The sequence below is a fragment of the Camelus bactrianus genome, chromosome 7 (genome assembly GCF_048773025.1).
Source record: "Camelus bactrianus isolate YW-2024 breed Bactrian camel chromosome 7, ASM4877302v1, whole genome shotgun sequence".
In the NCBI taxonomy this organism is placed as follows: domain Eukaryota; kingdom Metazoa; phylum Chordata; class Mammalia; order Artiodactyla; family Camelidae; genus Camelus; species Camelus bactrianus.
In genome coordinates, this window is record NC_133545.1 from 66,618,204 (window position 1) to 66,639,342 (window position 21,139).

Sequence of the window (21,139 nt, forward strand, 5' to 3'; positions counted from 1 at the left end):
AGCGACAACCAGTTCCTTAAGACCTGGAAGGACCTGCCTTTCTTTGGTGGCAATTCCAGGTCTATTACACACCCAACCCTAAGAAGAAAGAAGGCCAAGGAGAGAATCTGTGTACACCTTACGCATTTAAATGCGTGGTGAATTCCTACATTTTTAAGTGTGGCCAAAGGAATATTTTGAGCCTTATCATTCTGCTTAGCAGTTCCTCTTTCCTTGGGGAGAAGGAAGGGGTTGGCATAAGGTGTTTGGAATGGCAGATGTGTTTTCTCTTCTATATCTGGATTAAGTTTAAAAAGAGATTTTTTTCCAACCAGAAATGCTAGAACTCAGTTTAAGTAACAGAAGTCTGAAGATGAGGAATGTTTTGAATCCACCTTGGTCTCTGTTCCTCTTCCTTTTGTCTTTCTGTGTTGCTTTTATGTAATATTATATGTGGATTCTTTTCTTTCTTTTTCTTTAACTAGATCTTGGGAAGAACACGTATAGAGCTAAGTAACATCCTTGGTGATACGATGTCAGGAGTATTCTGATCTATCTTGGCCTTTTCCAGTGCTGATGGCTAAGTTCCTGTGAGATTCCAGAAACTCTCAGAAAGAGGATGAGGTCACTGGCTGAGACTCCTACTCCCCAACCAGTACAATATCTCAGAATTGTAGATGAAAACCACATTGTGAGATTTTTTTCCTCTCCTATCTTTTTACATCCTGGTGCTTACTATGGGCAGTTTTAATGGTCATTAGTGTTATGTTGAACTTTGAGGATATAGTGAAATGTGGACAGGTGCTTAACCTATATGTGAACCTTCACAAGAATGTTTGCCTTTGAGCCAGGCTTGAGCAACTCATTACTTATTCCCATGATGCCAGTAGACTGAATTGCATAATAGTTCCAAAGATTCTACCTGCCCGACTCGTCTGTTTTCATTTTGTATTCCAGAGACTCTGAAAAGGCTTATCCTTAGGAAGGAAAGGCTCATTTGGCTAGTGGAGACTGTAGGCATTTGCTCCTTTTCTGTTTGGGAAAATTGCCATTATTTCACCAAGATGTTGTGATAAAAAAAAAAAAAAGCTACTTACTCATTAAATGATAATGTAGTATTTTTCCTTTGAAATAGGAAGAATGAATATAATTTTTTCCTGAAGAACCTATTATAAATGTTAATGTTTGTAGGTCACTTACTACTTTGCTTGCTGCTGAGGGGGGCAGTAGTGGGGTCTGAAGGTCCAGAACTTTACTTCCATAACTATAGATATATTCCTTCCAATAATAACAGAAAAATTGTTTGTAAACATAATTTTATAAGTTTGTAAATGTAATTTTATAAGTGGTTGAATCATAATGAAAGTTCTGTGGTGAATTATTCTCCTTCGTATAAGTTGAAAATAGCTTTTTTAAACCTAGATACATTTGTACTTTCTTATTGAGTATATTTCACCTTGGAAATGGATAGTTGCAGCTCTTTTATCCTAGAAAGAAGGGAGTAAAGAGGTGAAAATTGCAGGAAACAGGAGTAGATTGAGTTATATGAACCTCATTTTAAGTAACAAAAAGAGCCTAGAGAATATAGTGCAAGGCTGGATCTACTGTTCCAAGAAAGGGGTTATTTCTTTTTTTTTTTAATTTTGGAGGGGAGGTAATTGGGGTTTTATTTACTTATTTTTTTTAATGGAGGCACTGGGGATTGAACCCAGGACCTCATGCTTTTTAGGCATACGCTGTACCACTGAGTTATACCCTCCTCTGCAAGGGATTATTTCTTGAGTCTGTTTCATATATCCCATCAGAAGTAATGTTATGAGCAGACATGAGCACAGTACATAGTAATTAAATGTCTTCTCTACAGGAATAGAATTTTACATTAAAGACATATTTTCATGCTTAATTTTTGGTTCTGTGCTCTATTTTAAGGCTCTTAAATGGCTCTAAAATTATTTTTTGATTAAAAGATTTAAAAGAAAAATTGTGCATCTTTTGAAGGTTTCCATCAAAGGGTATCTCAGGCACTGGGAAATCACTGCAGATAGTGGTAAAGTGATCCAAATCTATGTCACAGCATTCTTATGCTTTGACCAAAACTACATTAAAAAATGGTGGCATCGTGAAAAGGGAGAGCAGGTATTATAAATCAAGGAGGCGATGATGATGGGAAAGAAGATTACTTTAAGAGAGGATATTTCAGTCTCCTTTCCTGAAAATTCTAGAATAATGCTTTCTAGAGAATTTGGAAACAATTTATGAAGGATGAAAACATCAAGATTTCAATGATGATAAAGCTTAATGCAAATCAGTGTGGTAAATGTAGTTGAGGAAGCATGAGATATCCTTTAATACACAGAACAAATTTTCATGAGCTACCATGTCTAATATTATGTTGTCATGAAAGGATGGCAATAAACAAATAAAAAATAGATGAGTCCATTTATTTTTCCTTCTTAATTCTGTTGCTTTTCCTTCCTGCAAATTTCCTCAAAAATAAATGGTATTACAGCATGGCTTGAGAGGTGTTAAGTTTTGCCTTTCTTTCTCCCAGTTCTCTTTTTCTTCTGGGCCAAAATTCTTTTGTTTTTGTTTTTTTTTTTTAGTTTAAGTATAGTCAGTTTACAATGCTGTGTCAATTTCTGATGCACAGCATATTAGTTCAGGCATACATACATGTACATATATTTGTTTTCATATTCTTTTTCATTATAGATTACTATAAGATATTGAATATAGTCCCCTGTGCTATACAGTAGAAACTTGTTGTTTATCTATTTTATATGTATTAGTTTATATCTGTAAATCTTGAACTCCCAATTCATCCTTTTCCCACCTGTTTTCATATTCTTTTTCATTATAGATTACTATAAGATATTGAATATAGTCCCCTGTGCTATACAGTAGAAACTTGTTGTTTATCTATTTTATATGTATTAGTTTATATCTGTAAATCTTGAACTCCCAATTCATCCTTTTCCCACCTGTTTTCATATTCTTTTTCATTATAGATTACTATAAGATATTGAATATAGTCCCCTGTGCTATACAGTAGAAACTTGTTGTTTATCTATTTTATATGTATTAGTTTATATCTGTAAATCTTGAACTCCCAATTCATCCTTTCCCACCTTCTTTCCCCACTGGTAGCCATAAGTTTGTTTTCTATGTCTGTGAGTCTGTTTCTGTTTTGTAAATAAGTTCACTTGTCTTTTTTTTTTTTTTAGATTTCATACATAAGTAATATGATATGGTATTTTTCTTAGAGTGACAATCTCCAGGTCCATCCATGTTGCTGCAAATCGCATTATTTTATTCTTTTTTATGGCTGAGTAGTATTCCATTGTATAAATATACCACAGCTTCTTTATCCAGTCATCTGTCAATGGACATTTAGGTTGTTTCCATGTCTTGACTATTGTAAATAGTGCTGCTATGTATAAACTTTGGGATGCATTTATCTTTTTGAATTAGAGTTCCCTCCAGATACATGCCCAGGAGTGGGATTGCTGGATCATATGGTAAATCTGTTTTTATTTTTTTGAGGAATCTCCATACTGTTTCCCATAATGGCTGCACCAAACTACATTGTATAGGGGTTCCCTTTTCTACACACCCTCTCCAGCATTGTCATTTATGGGCTTTTGAATGATGACCTTTCTGACTGGTATGAGGTGATACCTCATTGTAGTTTTGATTTGTGTTTCTCTAATAATTAGTGATACTGAGTATTTTTTTCATGTGCCTATTGGCCATTTGTATGTCTTCATTGGAGAATTGCTTGTTTAGGTCTTCTGCTCATTTTTGGATTGGGTTTTTTGTTGTTGTTGTTGTTGTTATTAAGTTGAATGAGCTGCTTATATATTCTAGAAATTAGGCTGTTGTCAGTCTCATCATTTGCAAATATTTTCTCCCATTCTGTATGTTTGTTTGATTGATTGATTTTTGCTATGGTTTCCTTTGCTGTGCAAAAGCTTATAAATTTAATTAGGTCCCATTTGTTTATTTTTGCTTTATTTCTATTTGGGCCAACAACATTCTTTAATGCTCTAGTTATCTACCCCTTGAATTAATACCATGGGTTATAGAGATACAAGCTGGCCTATCTGTTGCACATCATTAAGTGGCTTCATTAAAACATTAAATTATATCAGGGTGCAAAACATTTGTGAGTTCTGCTCATTTATCTACTATCCTTGCAAACTCTCTGAAAAACCATTTGTGCAAAGATCTTGATGAAGGAAGGGAAGAAAGGCTTATAGATATTGGATTCTATAAAAACACAATCGAGGAACTTCATAATTGTTGGCTCTCAATGAATGCCCATTGTGCTCAAATATAATTTGAGTGAGATTATGGCCAGAGCTTCATGGCCTTGACCATTACGGAAACTATGATCACACTGACCAGGAAACATACACTGGTTGCCTATTAAGATCATGTTTGTTAAGCATCTCTGTTAGCAAGGTACTGACTCAGCAAGAGTGCCTCTACAGAACTCTAAATGTACACTCTAGGTAATTGGGAGGAAGGAAGTGGGGAGGCACATGGGCAGTCTGTGAGTGGCAGAAAGGATGGAAGTGAGATTTATTTGGAGGGTCATCATCTTCTGTGTCTGACACCGGTCAGCCTGGCTTCACCCTCATCTCACCCTAGAATTGGGTTGAAGATCTATATCGATCAGGCGATAGAGCTTCTTGTGTCAGGGCTCTGATGTCAGAGCGATCTGGGTCTGTCACTTACTAGCTATGTGAACGCGAAGCTTTAATTTCCACATTTGTATTACTTCCTAGAGCTGTCACAGGGATTAAATTAAATCATGTTTGTAAAAGCGCTCAACTAAGGCTGGTCGCTGTTAACTTCAGTGACGTGGGGTAAAAGCGAAAATGCGAGTCATGATGCTACCATTCTTTTAAAAAGACTGGGTATGAGAGATAGGGTGTGGAGGATGATGGTGTGACTGGAGATAACATGGGTGTACCTTCTAGCATTTCCCATAGCTTCTGGGGTTTGTGCTGCTCACTGGCTTTTCAACTTTTCTTTGCTTCCTACTGTTCCAGACCCTGAGTTATAAGACTCAGAAATAATGGGCTGGTGAGTAGGTAATACTGAGGTGTGCACATATCCTCCAGCCTACAAGATATTTGTTTCTCAATAGACATAGAATTGATAATCAAAATAGTCACAGAATTTTGTAGTCAAAAGGAAGCCAGACACTGTAAGTCAACTCTGCTCATTAACAAGTGCAGAGCAGAGATTCTAGGATTAACTGTGTTGAAACATTTAAAGGATACTAGACTAAAACAAATAGAAAATTTCCTAAACGTGGTGTTACAGATTGAATTGTGTTCCTTCTCCCAGATTCATGTTGAAATCCTAAATCCCCAGTACCTCAAAATGGGACTTTATCTGGAGATAGGGTGATTGCAGATATAACAAATTGAAATAAGATGAGGTCATATTGGAGTAGGGTGGGCCCCTAATTCTGTCTGCCCAGTGTCCTTACAAAAGAGAAAATTTGGAGACAGACACAGGCACAGGAAGAACACCATAAAAACATGAAAGCAGGTATTGGGGTTGTGCATCTATAAACCAAAGAACATCAAAGATTTCCAGCATACCACTGGAATCTAGGAGAAAGGTGTGGAACAGATTCTGCAGCACAGTCCTCACAAGAAACCAAGCCTGCCAACACCTAGATCTTAGATTTATGGAGTCCAGAATTATGACACAATAAATTTCTTTTCAGCCAACCAGTTTGTGGTACTTTGTTATGACAGCCCTAGTAAACTAACACACGTGGGTACAATTATCTCCATTTGTCCTAAACAGGGCTGTGACTAGGATGAAGCAAATGTAGCACTTGCCTCAGGCACAGCATTTAAGGGGCACCCAAAACCCCCTCAGTAATGAATATAAATAAGATCTTAATGCTATATTTAAAAAATTGAAATTAGTGCAAAAAATGAATGCCAAACCAAATATCAAAAATTTACCTAAAGATGGGATCAGTGGTGGCTTCACGCTGAGCAGATTGGAGCAAGGGTCAGAAGGAATGAAAAATCAGTAATATTGATTATGGCTTTATATAAATGTTTGATATTTTGTTCATTGTGGATTTTTGGTGTACTTTTGACATTCTAAAACATTGCATAAAATATTATGTATCTTGATTTCTGAGATTTTGGCACCCCTTAAATTTTACACCTGAGATGAACACCTTACTTTCCTCACCCTAGTCCTTGCCCTGCATCCAAATGGTCAGTCGAGAATAGGACCCTAATTTTAACATACAGTGAGCTGATACCTGTGCGAGTCCCACATTCATCATTTTGTTGTTGGCCAAAGAAGAAAAGAAAGAGTCCTTGCCAGATAGGTCCGCTTGTCTTTGATGTCATCTCAGACTCAGAAATGAACATGAAACTCATTTTCTCAACACCAAAGGGATTCCCTTGCTGTCATCCTTTCCTCAGTTCCACTATGGTTCTCACATTAATTGCTGGTCAAAACTTCAGTACCATTATTAGTTCTGCTCTCTTGTCATCCATATGCAGTTGTTAAATCAGGCTAATTATTTCCCTATCTTCTAAGTAAAAATGGCCGTATTGTGCTTTTGTACAATAAATATTGAAGAATACATTGAGATATAAGATTCCATATACTTTGGCAGGAATAAAGAGAGTAAAAAATTGTCAGTAATCTTACCATCAAGAGGTACACTTTCTCAATAATTGTAGTGGACATTCTTCCCGACACTGTACATTTGCACTTGCAAATGTATTTTCTTAAATGGGATTTTTTAAATGTATGTTTTTTAGATAATCTTTTTAACTTTTCGATTGCCTTGTGAATTGTGTACATCTTGTTGATAAATCTGTGTGTACAAAATAATTTTTAATGGTTTTATAGCATCCAGATAAATGGATGTACATTAATGTATTTAACCAATATCCTCTTATAGAACATTAAGCTTATATGTAATTTTTGCTACTATATGCAACACCACAATGAACATCTTTATACATGTACACTTATCTGATGATTTCTTTAGGCTAAATTACTAGAAGTAAAGTTATTGGGCCAAAAATGTACAAATTTTGTTATTTTGTACTTATTGCTAAACTAACAAAGTTTTGCTTTTACCATTGGTTTATGGAAGTGCCTCTTTTTCCTGGATGTTTTAAAATTTCCATTTATTTTGTAATTGCCTGTTCATGTACTTTATATATTCTCTCTTTTGGGTTGTTCATCTCTTTCAAAGTGATTTTTTAAACACTTTTATTAAGGATATTGTGTGGATATTAACTCCTAGTTAATGTTATATACATATGGCTAATGTTTTTTGCAGTTTATCAGTTGTCTTTTAACTTACGTTATATTTTACCCAACCAGAATGTTAAATTTTATGTAGTCAAAAATGTCAATATTTTCCTTTATTTCTTATTTTGGAATCATGCTTAGAAAATCCTTCTCCACTTTAAGACTATGAAAGACTAAGAAAGAGTTTACCTAAATTTTCTTTTATTACAGTTATAGTTTTATTTTTATAAGTGGATTTTTAATCCATTTAAAATTCATGTAAAACTTCTGATGATTCTTCTTGTCCTTTCCTTTTGAATCCTCTTGCTACTGACCTCTTTTGGGCTCAGTATGATTTTAGTTGTTTCTTTGTTTTTGTTTTTTCTTTTGCGGGGAGTAATTGGGTTTTTATTTATTTTGTTGGAGGTACTGGGGATTGAACCGGTTATTTGGCTATTGTCATTTCACTCCACATTTACCCTATTCTAGTCTGCTCTATGATGATGTAGCTAGGGCATTGCAAACTACACTTCCAAGAATCCTTTGCCTGTTAGGGTCCTCAAGCAGCAGGCCCTACAAAGAAATTGGATGTTAGGAGGCAGAGAGAAGGGATTTTCATCCTGTTGGCTTGATATTCCTGTGAGCAAGGCCCCTACCTGAGCGTTTTGTTTCAGGTTTCACCAGCTTCTTTTGGTACTTTGCTCCTTTGTCTCCTCAGAGGTACCTGGAGCAGTCAGTTCTCCCTCCTCTGAGCTTCTAGACTCTGATAAACTAAACTCTTCTTTCTATTTCCCAGGCATAAGAGGTGGTAGTTGCACTTATTATCTCCATGTTAACTCAGTGTTTCTATTTTATTCTTTCAGCCCACCAACACCTGTGTAACCAGTTCCTTATATTTAATTCCCTCTTGAAATACTCACCTTGGTGTCTGTTTTCTTAACTGTTTACTTAATATGTAGTAATAGAAATGGTCCCAGGAAACATATCCTAAAAGATGGAATTCTGGAATGAGTTCACTTACGTTCTTGGCCTTGAATCACTGCTTAATGCCTTGGCAATAAAAAATGAGTTGCTAATAATCCATGACATACATTAGTATCATGATTAATTAATTGATCTCTTGTGGGTGATTGTGATGAAGCATTTGCTGAAGCAAATGTCTTGGACACAAGTGGTTGCCATACGTATCTTTTTGGCTGTAGTGAAACTACAAAAACTAGGAGGTAGAGGAACTCCTTTTGATTGAACTGATGAGCTTACTGAGAGCAAATGACAAATTCAGACCTTTAAATTTTCAACCAAAGACCTTGTTGGAGAATCAGAGAGTCTCTGTAGCAGCCCTAAAAAATCTTTTATTTTATATAGCCACTGAGCTGACTTTGCTGAAGATTAGCCCATTATGTAATTGTGTTGGTTGCAGAATTATAATACAAGTTGGATTTATAAACTGCCAATCTCTTACTCAAAAGTTAAGACATTGATGGGGAAGGTGTGGGACCTGAAATGGAGTAACTGTGTGAATTCAGACAAGGCTGAGCATCTCGAACCCCTGAGTTTTTCTGAGCCTTCTTTGCCTCCTGCTGTATCTGAAGAAACTGACTTTCTCTTACTCCAAGGTCTTGTAATAACAACCTTACCTAAGGCAGTTGCAGTAAAAAAGGTTGCTGCCAAGACCCACCAGCACCATCTCTCATGACCTCTATCACTGGAATCAGAACAAATACAAGGTATGAGTATAAGGAGAGTGTAGTTATGTGCAAAAGACTTGCAAAACTTGCTGTTATATTTTGGCAGAAACTTGGTGAATTTATGTGGAATGGATTTTCTGGTTGTTAGTTTTAGATAGATGGAATATAACATTGGGTTAGGCTAAGTTTATTGATACGAGTTCACAGAGAATCTGGATTTAATGTATTAGCTCAAGCAGCTGGAAGTGACTGTAACAGTTTGCTTGGTTGATTGAGTGAAACTTGGACTCAGTAGTTGCCTACATTCAATGAAATTGAGAAGCCAGAATTTCCAGGCATAATGCTGAGGGAGAAATTCAAAGGTTTAGGGAGATGGGAACTTTGAGTGGCTTTATCATACGTAGTCTCACACTGCCCCACTCCCTCCACTGTAACATTAGAGAGGGGCCAGCGATGACTGCTTTCACTAAGGAATTGAAAAATATGTTAGTGAGAGGAATTCAAGCATCCTTAAAAATAGCTATATGACTGTGGTGGCTGTTCTCTGGAGGGTATGGATAACGGAATCAGAATGCTTTGACTCACTTTACACAGGAAAACATTGAGACTTCCAAATTTAAGTTTTTTGGGAATATATGTAAAGCCAAACCCCTATCTATTGGCTTCCAGTCTGAGACTCCTTCATTAAACTTCGTTTAGACCCAAATCCATCAGATTGTTTTGGTGTGTACTTCAAGACTCAAGGCCACTTTGACTTCACTTATTTATATTCATGCGTACTTTTTTTCTCTCTCACATATGACTTATGGATAGAAAATCATGATATAGTCCCATAACATGCCAAAACAAAAATCGCAATCCGTTACAGTAGCTGCTGCATCCATGCTTATGCTGCTTTGAGCCACAAAGTCAGAGCTGAGCAGTTGCAACAGAGACCTTATGACCTGTGTAGCCTAAAATGTTTACTATCTGGCCCTTGTGGAAAAAGTTTGCCCTCTCTTGCTCCAGAAATGAAAACATTGCAGATAAAACGTAAGTTCTTTTTGTCAGTATGAATTTGAAAATACTGCATTTTCATGTTTGTAGATTATTTTGAGATTTGAATAATCTGTGATTTCTCTGTCACAAGGTAAGATGGGGCAGATTTCTCAGAAGACAGATCAGAATGACTGTGTCTAAAAAAGGTGAGCTACTTGCTCTCCGTTTCCACAAGCATATTTTAAGGATGGTAATGACTACAGAGAACTTCTGTAGGTCACTGACACAATGCACAGTTGCCTCTGGATGCCTAAGAGGTGACTTTACTTTTTCAATTTTTAACATTCACTACGTTAAAAAAAAACAACAAAACTCTTTCCTCACCAATTTTTTGAAAGTCTACTAATTTCTCAGAAAGTGATACACATTCATTATTTGAAATTGGAAAAATATAAAAAAGTAGAAGGAATAAATATATAACTCTTTAGACCAACCACCTAAAGGCAGCCATTGTTACTCATCTGGTTTCTTTCTTAGCATTAATTTTAATTGAAAAATGCTCAATAAATACAAAGAAAAAAATTGATGCTTCATTATTTTCTGTTTCTAGCTTAGCCTCACATGTAATATTTATAGACTATGTAGTCAATAAATTAGTTTTCACCTGCCTCTTTTTTCCTTGGGAAATGTAAGATTGCATATATTTTCCAAAAGTCAAGAAATATATTCATATCTGGGACAGGCCATTATTTTCCTAAATTACTGAAGTTGCCCTGGAGATGAAGTTGTTTTGAGATGATTGATTTTTTTTATTATCCCACCAGCGTGAATATTTACTGCTGTGATCCTTTTTTTTTTTTTTTTTTTTTTACATTTACATTAAAAAAAAGTCTCTCAGGAAATGAGAAACAAAAAGCCCCTAGCATTCTTCTCTATTTCAGTGCCTCTATCCCCTGGGGCCCTTGTCTAGCCTCTTGTCTTCTATGTGAAAATCTACTGTGGCTTCTCAGTCAGAGGTGTCTTCTGGAGAGATGCCATGTTGGAATGCTTCCTGACGGAGGAACAACTGGTAATGTGTCTGTCTGAAGACCTGTTTCAGACACCTCTTCTCAAGTGATTAAACACACATATCGTCTGATTAATGATTTGATTCTTACATCAGCCTTACTTCTCTCCCCCAAGATTATGCTTACATTCTAAAAGAAATCTTCAATGAACACTAGTAGTCTTCTATTGTAGCTGTGGAAATAAATTACTTCAATTTTTATTGCTTAAAATTACACAAATCTATTATCTTACAATTCTGGAGGTCAGAAGTCTGAAATAATTCTCACTAAACTAGAATCAAAGAGTTGGTCCCTTATCTGGAGGCCCTAGGGGAGTATCCGATTTTTGGCTTTTTCTAGTTTTTAGGGGTCTCTGGCATCTCCCTTCCATCTTCAAGGCCAGCATTGACCATCAAAGCCTGTTCTTCTCACATCTCATCATTCTAACACTTACACCCCCACCTCTCCCATGTTTAAGGTCCCTCATGGTTACATTGGGCCCACCCTGGACAATCTAGGATAGTTTCCTAGGTCAAAGTCCTTAATTTAATCACAGCTGCAAAGTCCCTTTTGGCATGGTAAGGCATGGTAAGTTTCACAGGTTCTAGGGATTAGGACATGGGCATCTTTCCAGTGGGGTACATTATTCTGCCTACTGCAAATACTTTAACTCGAAAGAGTGGATAATGTCTGAAATGGGATAGAATCATTGGGGAGATACTGTTTTCCTTTTGCTATTTCTCCATCATACTAGTTTACTACTCCAGCTGTTGTGTAAAATACCTTCCAGGAGTAAAATTACTATTCTTATAAGCCCCTTTTCAAGGCTGGCTCAAGGCAAAATTATGAAGCAGTTTGACTTGTCAGATTTTGTTCGCTCTAGTTTTATTTCTTCTTTCCAAGAACACTGCTCTCCTCTAATTCCCAGTCTTAAGTTAATCCTGATGAAATATTTTGAGACAGGAGCTAAAGAAGTGAGCCTCCTGATATTTTCACATTATCAGAAAGTTTTGAAAATCAAAAACTTGAAGACACAGAGTGGAACTTTAGGTTCCAAAATGATCCATAAGCTAGTCTTGTCAATTTAAAATTTGTATTCGTCCGTCAGAGGACTTTCAAACCACCCATGTAGGTTCTAGTCCTTTGTAGCTATGTTATCATTGACAAAGATTAGAGTTTGAAAACTAGATTTTTTTTAAATGGAATTGCTATGGACTTACATTTACCATTGGTTGTAAATTTACTAATACATTTCACCCTTGAATAATAATAACAGGGGTTAGGAGCATCAACCCTTCATGCACTCAAAAATCCGAGTGTAATTTAGTTTTTCCTCTGTATCCATGGGTTCTACATTTGCAGACTCAGCAAACCTTGGATTGTGTAGTACTGTATTTACTGCTGGAAAAAAAATTTGTGTATAACTGGACCCACACATTTCAAACCCATGTTGTTTATGGGCCAACCATAACAGTGTGCCAATAAAATGAAGCCTCCAAGTTTTCTATATTTTCTGATAGAAAGTGGGGGAGGAAGTGATGAGATGTAAACTTTAAATTTTGCAGAATACACTATCTTTTGGTTTAAATATTTTTTTCTGATTAACTCAGATTCTTAGATTTAAAATTTATTTCCCTACCTTTCCAAAATGGTATCTGGTGTGTTTGGGGATGAGGCTATGTGACCACATGATCTTAGGAGGGTATAGGGGCCTCTGGATTTTAGCTGGTCTCTGCTGAGGAGTGGTTATTATGGGTTTCTTCCTAGATTAGTGTTCACTGAAATGCATTTGGGCCTGTGCGGTCATTTGGGTACTGTGTTGGCTTATACCTTGGTCCCAGACATATATTTCTTTTTTTTTTTTAAGCTGAAGTATGGTTGTTACAATGTTGTGTTAATTTCTGGTGTATGGCATGGTGATTCAGTTATACAATGTGTGTCTATGTGTGTCTATGTATATTTATATATTCATTTACATATTCTTTTTCATTATTGATTGTTACAAGGTATTAAATATAGTACCCTATGCTATACAGTAGGACCTTATTGTTTATCTATTTTATATATGGTAGTTAGTATCTGCAAATCCCAAACACCTAATCCTTCCCTACCCCCTTTACCCCCTGGTAGCCATAAGTTTGTTTTCTAGAGACAAAAATATATTGCTGAAGTTGAAATCTCCATGTAATTGTGGCTTCACAATCCAACTCTAAGCTCTTGCTGGTTCTCCAGTTCTCAGAATCTCATGTCCTTTATCAGGGCATGCAGAAACCTCTGGGTCCCTTATATTCCTTGTGCAGGCTATAGGAGGACTAGAGTGCTGCTTCAGGCTCATCTGTCCTTCACCAATGCAGCATTAATTGCTTTTGCCTCTTGTTGGATGAGGCTGTACGTGCCTCTCCATCTAGGGACATAAAGTCTTCCAAGCTATGCCTGGGTGTTACAGATAAGATTACCAGGAGACAGACTAAAGTGGAGATTTGTACGCAGAAGTTTATTGAGGAGGGCTTCTAGAATCTATACCTGCAGGGGAATTGAAGTGTGATGGAATGTAGCAAAGGCTCAGCTGATCCTATGGAGAAACTCTGAAGCTGGAATGAACCATCAGGTTGTCTTGAATCAAGTAAAGCAAGGGTGTTGGACACGTGTAAGTTGACCAGTCACTGGATGACAGGTGCTCCCCCACTCATTAAGGGGGCATTCATTCCCCTGGGCAATGTGACTTTCTTCAGCTGAGAGCAGTTCCCTGAGAAATATTTATCTATGAACTGTCAGACATCAATACTCCCCCTGGCCAGGGGAGTGAACGCCTTAGTCTTGCAGAAAGGGGGAACGGGGCACCATACCACAACATCCTCTACCCTGGGTAAGCCTGCCATGAGCCTGTCATGACTCTCAGTTGACATTCTTGGGATCCCTCTTACCCATCTGGATATTTCTATTGGGTCTCCATTCCCCAACTCTGCCTAGATACTGTACTCTCAGAGGGAGAGAAGGGGGCATACTCATTTGATGTTATTTTTCTAATTCCTTGTCATTTGTATTTTTTACGCTCTCCCTGAACAGTGAGGTGTGGGATTCCTCTGTCCTACTTCTCCCTGGGGTGGACTTCTCCTACATCATGTTGTCAAGAACAGTGAGGGGTCTGAGAATTTACCCTGGCTTACAAGTTAGCTTGTCACAGTTTCATGGCTGTTGGCAGAAGACATGAGACTCCCGAGTCAGAGACTAAGGGCTTTATCACTCATGACCCCATAGGCAGCCCCATTCTCCAGTTCCCCTAAGTCCCAGGGAGTAATGCTGATGGCACTGGATGGTGCTCTACACACACAAAGGTTATGTCACAGCTGAGGAATTCAAGCTTAGGAAAGTCCAAACTTGCCCAAACTTTGAACCAGAGGGAGACATTGTTTTCATTTTATTGGACAGCAAACAAACCTATTCTGTGCTCCAGGGAGACATACTATCTCTATCTTTCAAGACTGTTCTCTACACAACTATCCTAGAAAATTTAATTCAGAGTAAAAGTCTGTCAGTGCCTCTGCTTACAAGATGGGAAGAAACACAAAAGATTAATGAGGAATTGTCTCCCAACACACACATCCTTAACCCATAAGGATTAAGTTTCATAGCTCTGCCTTAAAGGTAGAAGGGGTATTTGTTCCACATAATGGAAAAAACTATGATTTGAGTCTTATAGGTTTGATTATTGTTGTAAGAGCTTTGGAACCACTGGCAACTAGGTTTGTTATTGCCTAAATATTGCTGAAATTATCTATTGATTTTACATTCATATATCATTCCTATTTAAAATTTAGGAAAATCACAACTACATGAGGCTTGTAACACAGACTAGGACAATTGCAATCTAAAGACCACGTTTACCTAAATTGTCAAAATTTCTTTTAGGACTATTTCACAGCTTTGTTTTGTGTTTTATATTGATATGCACACTGTCAGGTAGTAAGGTAGTTCATACTATTAGTCAGAGTAATTAACATTAGTTGCTGTAACAAACAACTCCCAAGTTTCAGTGACATAATATTAAAAAAAAGTTTTATTTCCTATTCATGTCATAGACCAAAGAGGGTCAGATGGTTCTCCCCGGGTTTCTCTCCCCCAGTGTTGAGTCAGGGACCCAGGGTCATTTCATCTGGTAGTTCTGCTTTCCAGTAAGGCCTCCAGATTCCTTCAGTGGGTGCCCTCCATTTGGCCAGCTAACTAGCAAAGAGTGTTGAAGACTGGATGTTTTAAGGGTCAGGCCAGAAAGTGAGGTATATCACTACTATATTTCATTGGCCAAAATTAGTTACCTGGCCTGACTTAGATGCAAAGAGTGGGGAAATGTGACCTTCCTACTGTCTCTGTCATATTCTTTAATAAGAATATGTCAGTCAACAATATTTACTGATGCTCAGCTTGTTGCATATCATTGTATTAGGCACCATGAAAGTAAAAAGAGAGTCGAAAGTTCCCATGCACGGATATAGACAATGGATTAAGGGAAGAAGTCTTCTTGACTCATTCTGTTTAAGTAAGTCATTTAGTGATAGATTGAGTCCAAATCTCCATTGTGAGTTACTTGTTTAGAGACAGAGATGCATTTTAACCCCTAGAAAAAGTGTATAAATTATAGTGTATGGATCAGATAATGTGTACTCTGGATTAATTTTAGATGTCCATATTACTGGTGTTGATTGCAGATGGTCCTCCAGGTTTGACAACTGAATAGGGTGGGCCTAGCACTCATAGGAACTTGGGTATAATAGCTTAATTCTTGTCATAAGCATGAAAAAGAGATACTGCATGTGAAGCAGTCAGTGGCATCTTAAAGGGAGATGGGCTTGAGACTTGGGATCTGGGTCATAGGAAAACTATATAAAAGACCAGGAAACAAGTGACAGGACACGATAATTATCAAATTGGCAGGGGCTGTTGTATAAAGTAAGGAAGAAAGGAACTAATGTAATTATTGATTATGTAGTGACGTTAATAGCTAAAGAAAAGAAAACATAAGTTAGAATTACTGTGACCTCCTTTTTGTTGCAACAGACATAAATGTATTTTCAAAAGACTTGGTGACCTTATAATTATGTCATAAAAGCAAATTAAGCAGCTGCTTGCCTTCTGATGTCTAATTTTGCTCAAACCCCTCCTCCCGTTGCCCCCATTTATAAATGTCCCCATTTATAAATCATTATTTATTAATGGTTCAGATGTTCAGGTAACACAATGATGATAGTAGGCAGTTGATACTTGTTGAATGCCTGTTATTTGTAGGTGCTTTATACAAGGTGCTTTTTAAAAATAAGTTTACTATTTTAATTCTCATGAGGATGCTCTGAGGTAGGCATAATTACCCTTGTACCCTTGTTTCAACAGTAGAGAAAATTCAAGCCCAGTGAAGTTGCATGACTTGATGAGGACACATGACAAATTGTGGAGCTAGAACTGGAAACCTAGTCTTTGGATATGATTTTTTGGCTTTACATTTTAATAGTGACATGAATAGAACCAATTATTATAATCTCTGGTTGACATTCTGAGCATTTTATAAAGTCATGTAAGGTAGATTAAAAGATTGCTTAAGGTAGAATAAAAGATTGCTTATTCAAACTCTACAAAAAAGGTAAAAGAAAGAAAGGTGAAATATTGAAATGTTGAAATACATTGATTTTGGCATCACAGAAAATAACGTGTACCTCTCTCACTCTACCGTTTACACTCTCATTCTCTTTCTCTTCCTTTCTAATTTATATTTCATCAGTTTCTGGAAAATGGTTGATGGGCACTCTGGTTGACTCCCAGAAAGTAAAATATATTAAAATTATTTTCAAATTTTAACAAAATAGATTGCTTGCCTTCAGATTGTGAAGAACCAACAATAATGATAAATGAAAGAAAAAATCCATTGAAGGTAGTTCATGCTTTTGTGCTTTATATGAATGGAATCATACTATAAGCGTTTTCCATAGCCGGCTTTTTTATTTAATATTATGTTATTGAGATTCATTCATATTGTTTTGTGTAGCTGTAGTTCTTTAATTTTTACTGTTGTAAATGAAATTCCATTGCTTTTATATACTGTAATTTGTTTATCCTTTGTATTATTGACAGACATTTGGGTTGTTTCTAGGTTTTTGCTGTAACAAGCAAATGCTGGTATGAACATTTCTTTTATAAGTATCTTGGTACATGTATGCAAATGTTGCTGTAGGGGATATATAGTCTTAGGAGTATAATTACTGGGTCAACTTTATTAAATAATAAAGTTGCATCAAATTTCAGATAATGTCATAGTGTTTTTCCAGAGTGAGTTTTGTACCAATTTACACTCCCAACAGGCATGTAAAAATTTTATTTGTTCCACTTCCACATCTTACACTTTTCATTGTCACTTTTCAACTCTTGCTAATCTGGTAGTTCAGTGTAGTTTTAATTTGTATACCTCAGGTACTAATGAGATTAAACATTGTTTCTTATATATTTTGGTCATTCTTTTTTCCACTTCCGTTACCTTCCAAAGGTTCTTTGCCTATTTTCCATTGGCTTGTCTTTTTATCATTGACTTCAACAGGTGTTTTGTGTTTTTTTTTTTAAACATTTTCTGGATACTAATCATTTGACAGTAGTTTGTGGTGCACTTCTTTTCTTTCTATTTATGATTTATCTTTTTCATTTTTAAATGGATTTTTTGCTAAACACAAATATTAAATTTTAATGTAGTCCATGTGATCATCTTTTTTTGTATAATTTGTACTTATTCTGTCTTAGTTAAGAAACCCTTTCTACCCTAAAGTTGGAGAGATAGTCTATCTTCTTTAAAAATGGTTCATTTTTAAATACATGATTTTCTTAATATATATGGTATGCTTTAGGAATACAATTTTATTTTTTTCTGTATGGTTAACCAATTTGAATCCCTACATTGTCCACCAAATTGGTATGCTAACTCTGTCACACCTCGGGTTTCATGACTTGTATAATCAAAAAGCCACTCATCAATCTTAGATCAGACTCAACAACATTTTATTATATGGTTATGATTAAATGTGTTTTCATTAAAAAATAAAGTGTGGTTTAGGTGGGTTAGATCTGTTGAACAGCAAGCAGGAAAAATATAGTTGAGAACTTGGGGCAGGGAAAGGGAAATCAGTTAGGAGTTTACTACAAATTCACGAAAATGAGGTTCTGAATCATGACAGTGATGTGGTAATGGAAAGGACAACAGTGTGAGAAGGCTTGCAGAAAAACTGACTATATTTGGTAAATAATTGTATGTGAAAAGCAAAGTAAGGGAAATGATGTGTAACTAAGTTTTGAGCTTGAATGACTGTAGTTTTAGGAAAAACAAGATTATGTCACTGTTAAATTTAGTAAAATTGATATGGCTACAGGACACTGAAGTTAAGATTTCCAAAGTATTTGTCTATAGTTAAGTTAAATCCATTGGAGGCATACTTTCAATAACTTTGTTGAATTCTGCATCTTTATTGTTTCATAGGAATTCTTTATATAATTTGGATAATACAAATCCTTCTCCCAGGATTATCTTCTTCTGTTTGTCTTTTTGTTCGTTTTAGATCTTTTTATGGTATCTTTTGAGAAACAGAAGTTCTTTATTTTTATATAGTCAATTCTATCAGTCATTTTATGTTGCACATTTTATTTAAGAATGTTTCTTTGCTATGAGGTCATGAAATGTTTTCCTATATTATATTTTAATTATATTTTAAAAGTCACATATAGATATTTAATCTAACTGAAATTGAGTGTTTATGGTATCAGGTAAGGATCCAGTATTTTTCCCCCTTATGGATACTCAGTTGTCCCAGTACCATCTTGAAAAGTCCGTTTGTCTCCCACAAAATTTTAAAACTGCCTTAGTTATATATTAATTGATAAATGTGTGTCTATTTCTAAGCTTTCTATTCAACTTCATTTCTCTAATTGTCAATCTGTGTAAACACCACTTGATTTTAATTTCTACAACTTTATAAAAAGTCTTGATATCTAGTAGAGCATGTTCTCCAAACTTTTTTCTTCTCTCTCAATTGAATAGTGCTTTGACAATTTTTTGACCCTTCAGTGTCAGTATAAATTTTAAACTCAACTCAATGTTAATTTATACACCTCTGATGGGATTTTTATTGTCACTATATTAATTTACATAACAATTATAGAACTATCATCTTAATAATATTAGTCTTTTAGTTCATGAGCACAGTATACCTGTTGATTTATTTAGGTCTTCTTTAATGTATTGTAGTATAGTCTTATATGTTGTCCATAGTGATCTTGCATATTTTAAGTTTATTTCTGAATATTCATAACTTTTTATTTTAGCTTAAAAATATGTTTCAACTTTGTATTGTTGGTATATAAAATGTAACAGATTTTTACCTTGCAAATTTACTAAACACTTCTTGTTCTAGAAATTATAGTTCTGTTGGATTTTCATAAGTCATATCTCTTGAAAGTAATGACATTTTAATTTCTTCCCTTCTAGTCTTTTTGTTGTTTATTTCCTTTTATTCCCTTTTAGTATTAGCTAAAGATTCCAGTACAAAGTTGAAAAAATTGGACATTCTAGTCATTGTCCTGATCGCAAAGGGAACGTTTTTATCAAGTATGATGTTTAGTGGTAGTTCCTATTATAGATACTCTTTATTAGGTAAAGACATTTTGCTAATTAAAAAAAAAATTCAAGGAGACATGGTATAGCTCAAGTGGTAGAGTGGATACTTAGCATACGCAAGGTCCTGGGTTCAATCCCCAGTACCTCCTCTAAAAAAAACTAAATAAGTAAACCTAATTACCTCCCCACTAAAAAAACCCAAAAATCAAGGTTGAATTATTGGCCTAGACCGAGAGAAAGGGAAAAATAATGGGAAAGGAGAGTCTACTGAGTTTTTTAGTCCAGTTTTTATAGTTTTAATTTCTAAATCTTCCTTCCTCTTCCCCTTCTTCTCTGCTTCTCTTCCTCCCTTCTTCCTTCTTTCTCTCTCTCTCTTTTAAAACCATTTTTGTCTTTTAAAAACATATTCTCTTATTTTTCCCTTACATTTTCAGGGTGCTTTTAATTTCTAAAATATATCAGGTATGCTTAACATTTAGTCCTCCTTGTCTTCTAATACTAATATCTGAAGTCTTTACGCCTCTAACTTTGCTGTCTGTTGTTTGTAGTACCTCTCATTCTATATGGCTTGTTTCCTCATGCATTTTCAAACTATAAGTTCATACTTTGGGAATTTTATCTGTTGAATTTTTTAAGCCCTGCATTTGCAATTTATAGCTCAGTGACTGTTTGCTTTTGCATCTGCTAAACATTGGGGAACTCTACCAACATAGAAAACTTTAAATTAAAATTTTATGCCTGAGGATTTTTTTTGGATATCCACAGGTAGTATGAGATTAGGCTACAAGCTCAGGTGAAGGCCAGCTTGTGGGTAGGAATTCCAAGGGGCGATTTAGTGTTTCCCTCTACCCAATGCCACATTTTACATTAGGCAATTTTCCTTGCTGTTCCCTGTATTTATTTCTAGTTCACATATACCTTGAGGGTTTAGGCTTCTGGGGTACCTGATTTATTAAGGCATCTCCAATTAGATTCCCATCTTGGTCAGATAGCTCCCAGGATTTATCTCCTGTTACCTGTGAATACAGAAGCTCAAGTTCACCTTCATGAGCAAATGTCCTCAAAGTGAAAGCCTGATTCAAAGCTCCTCTTACCTCTCTGGATTCCTATATTCACTTAGGCTTTGGTTTCTGAGGGTCCTTACTTTCTTCAAACACATCGATGTATTTAAAAATATTTTTTATTATTTAAGTTATTTTCAGTGGGAGGGTTGGTCACAGTGTCAAGTGTGTCATATTACTGAAAATGGAATTTTTTTAGAGTCTTTGAAAATAATTTATTCCTATAATAAGTTTAGACTGGCATGAAAAGAATGAGGAGATCCTTTATAAATAATAGAGAGGATAAATGTAAGATCATAGATCAGACATTCATTTATTCACTCTCTTAGACATATTTACTGGACGCTCTAATGGGAGGTGCTTTGTTACACTGCAGAAGTTACCAATAAGTGTATTGAAAGGTCCCTGAATTTCAAAGATCATTTATATCATTCATAGATATGAATAATAAAT

The 21,139-nt window shown here is 35.7% G+C and overlaps 1 protein-coding gene and 1 non-coding gene across 11 annotated transcripts in view; one reads left to right on the top strand and one right to left on the bottom strand.

Annotated features, from left to right (window-relative positions):
* Positions 1–21,139, top strand: part of ELAPOR2 (endosome-lysosome associated apoptosis and autophagy regulator family member 2) — a 290,850-nt gene that overhangs the window by 44,636 nt on the left and 225,075 nt on the right. The window lies entirely within an intron of this gene.
* TRNAF-AAA (transfer RNA phenylalanine (anticodon AAA)) lies at positions 1,667–1,739 on the bottom strand. The gene has a single exon. It is a non-coding gene; the product is annotated as a tRNA-Phe (tRNA).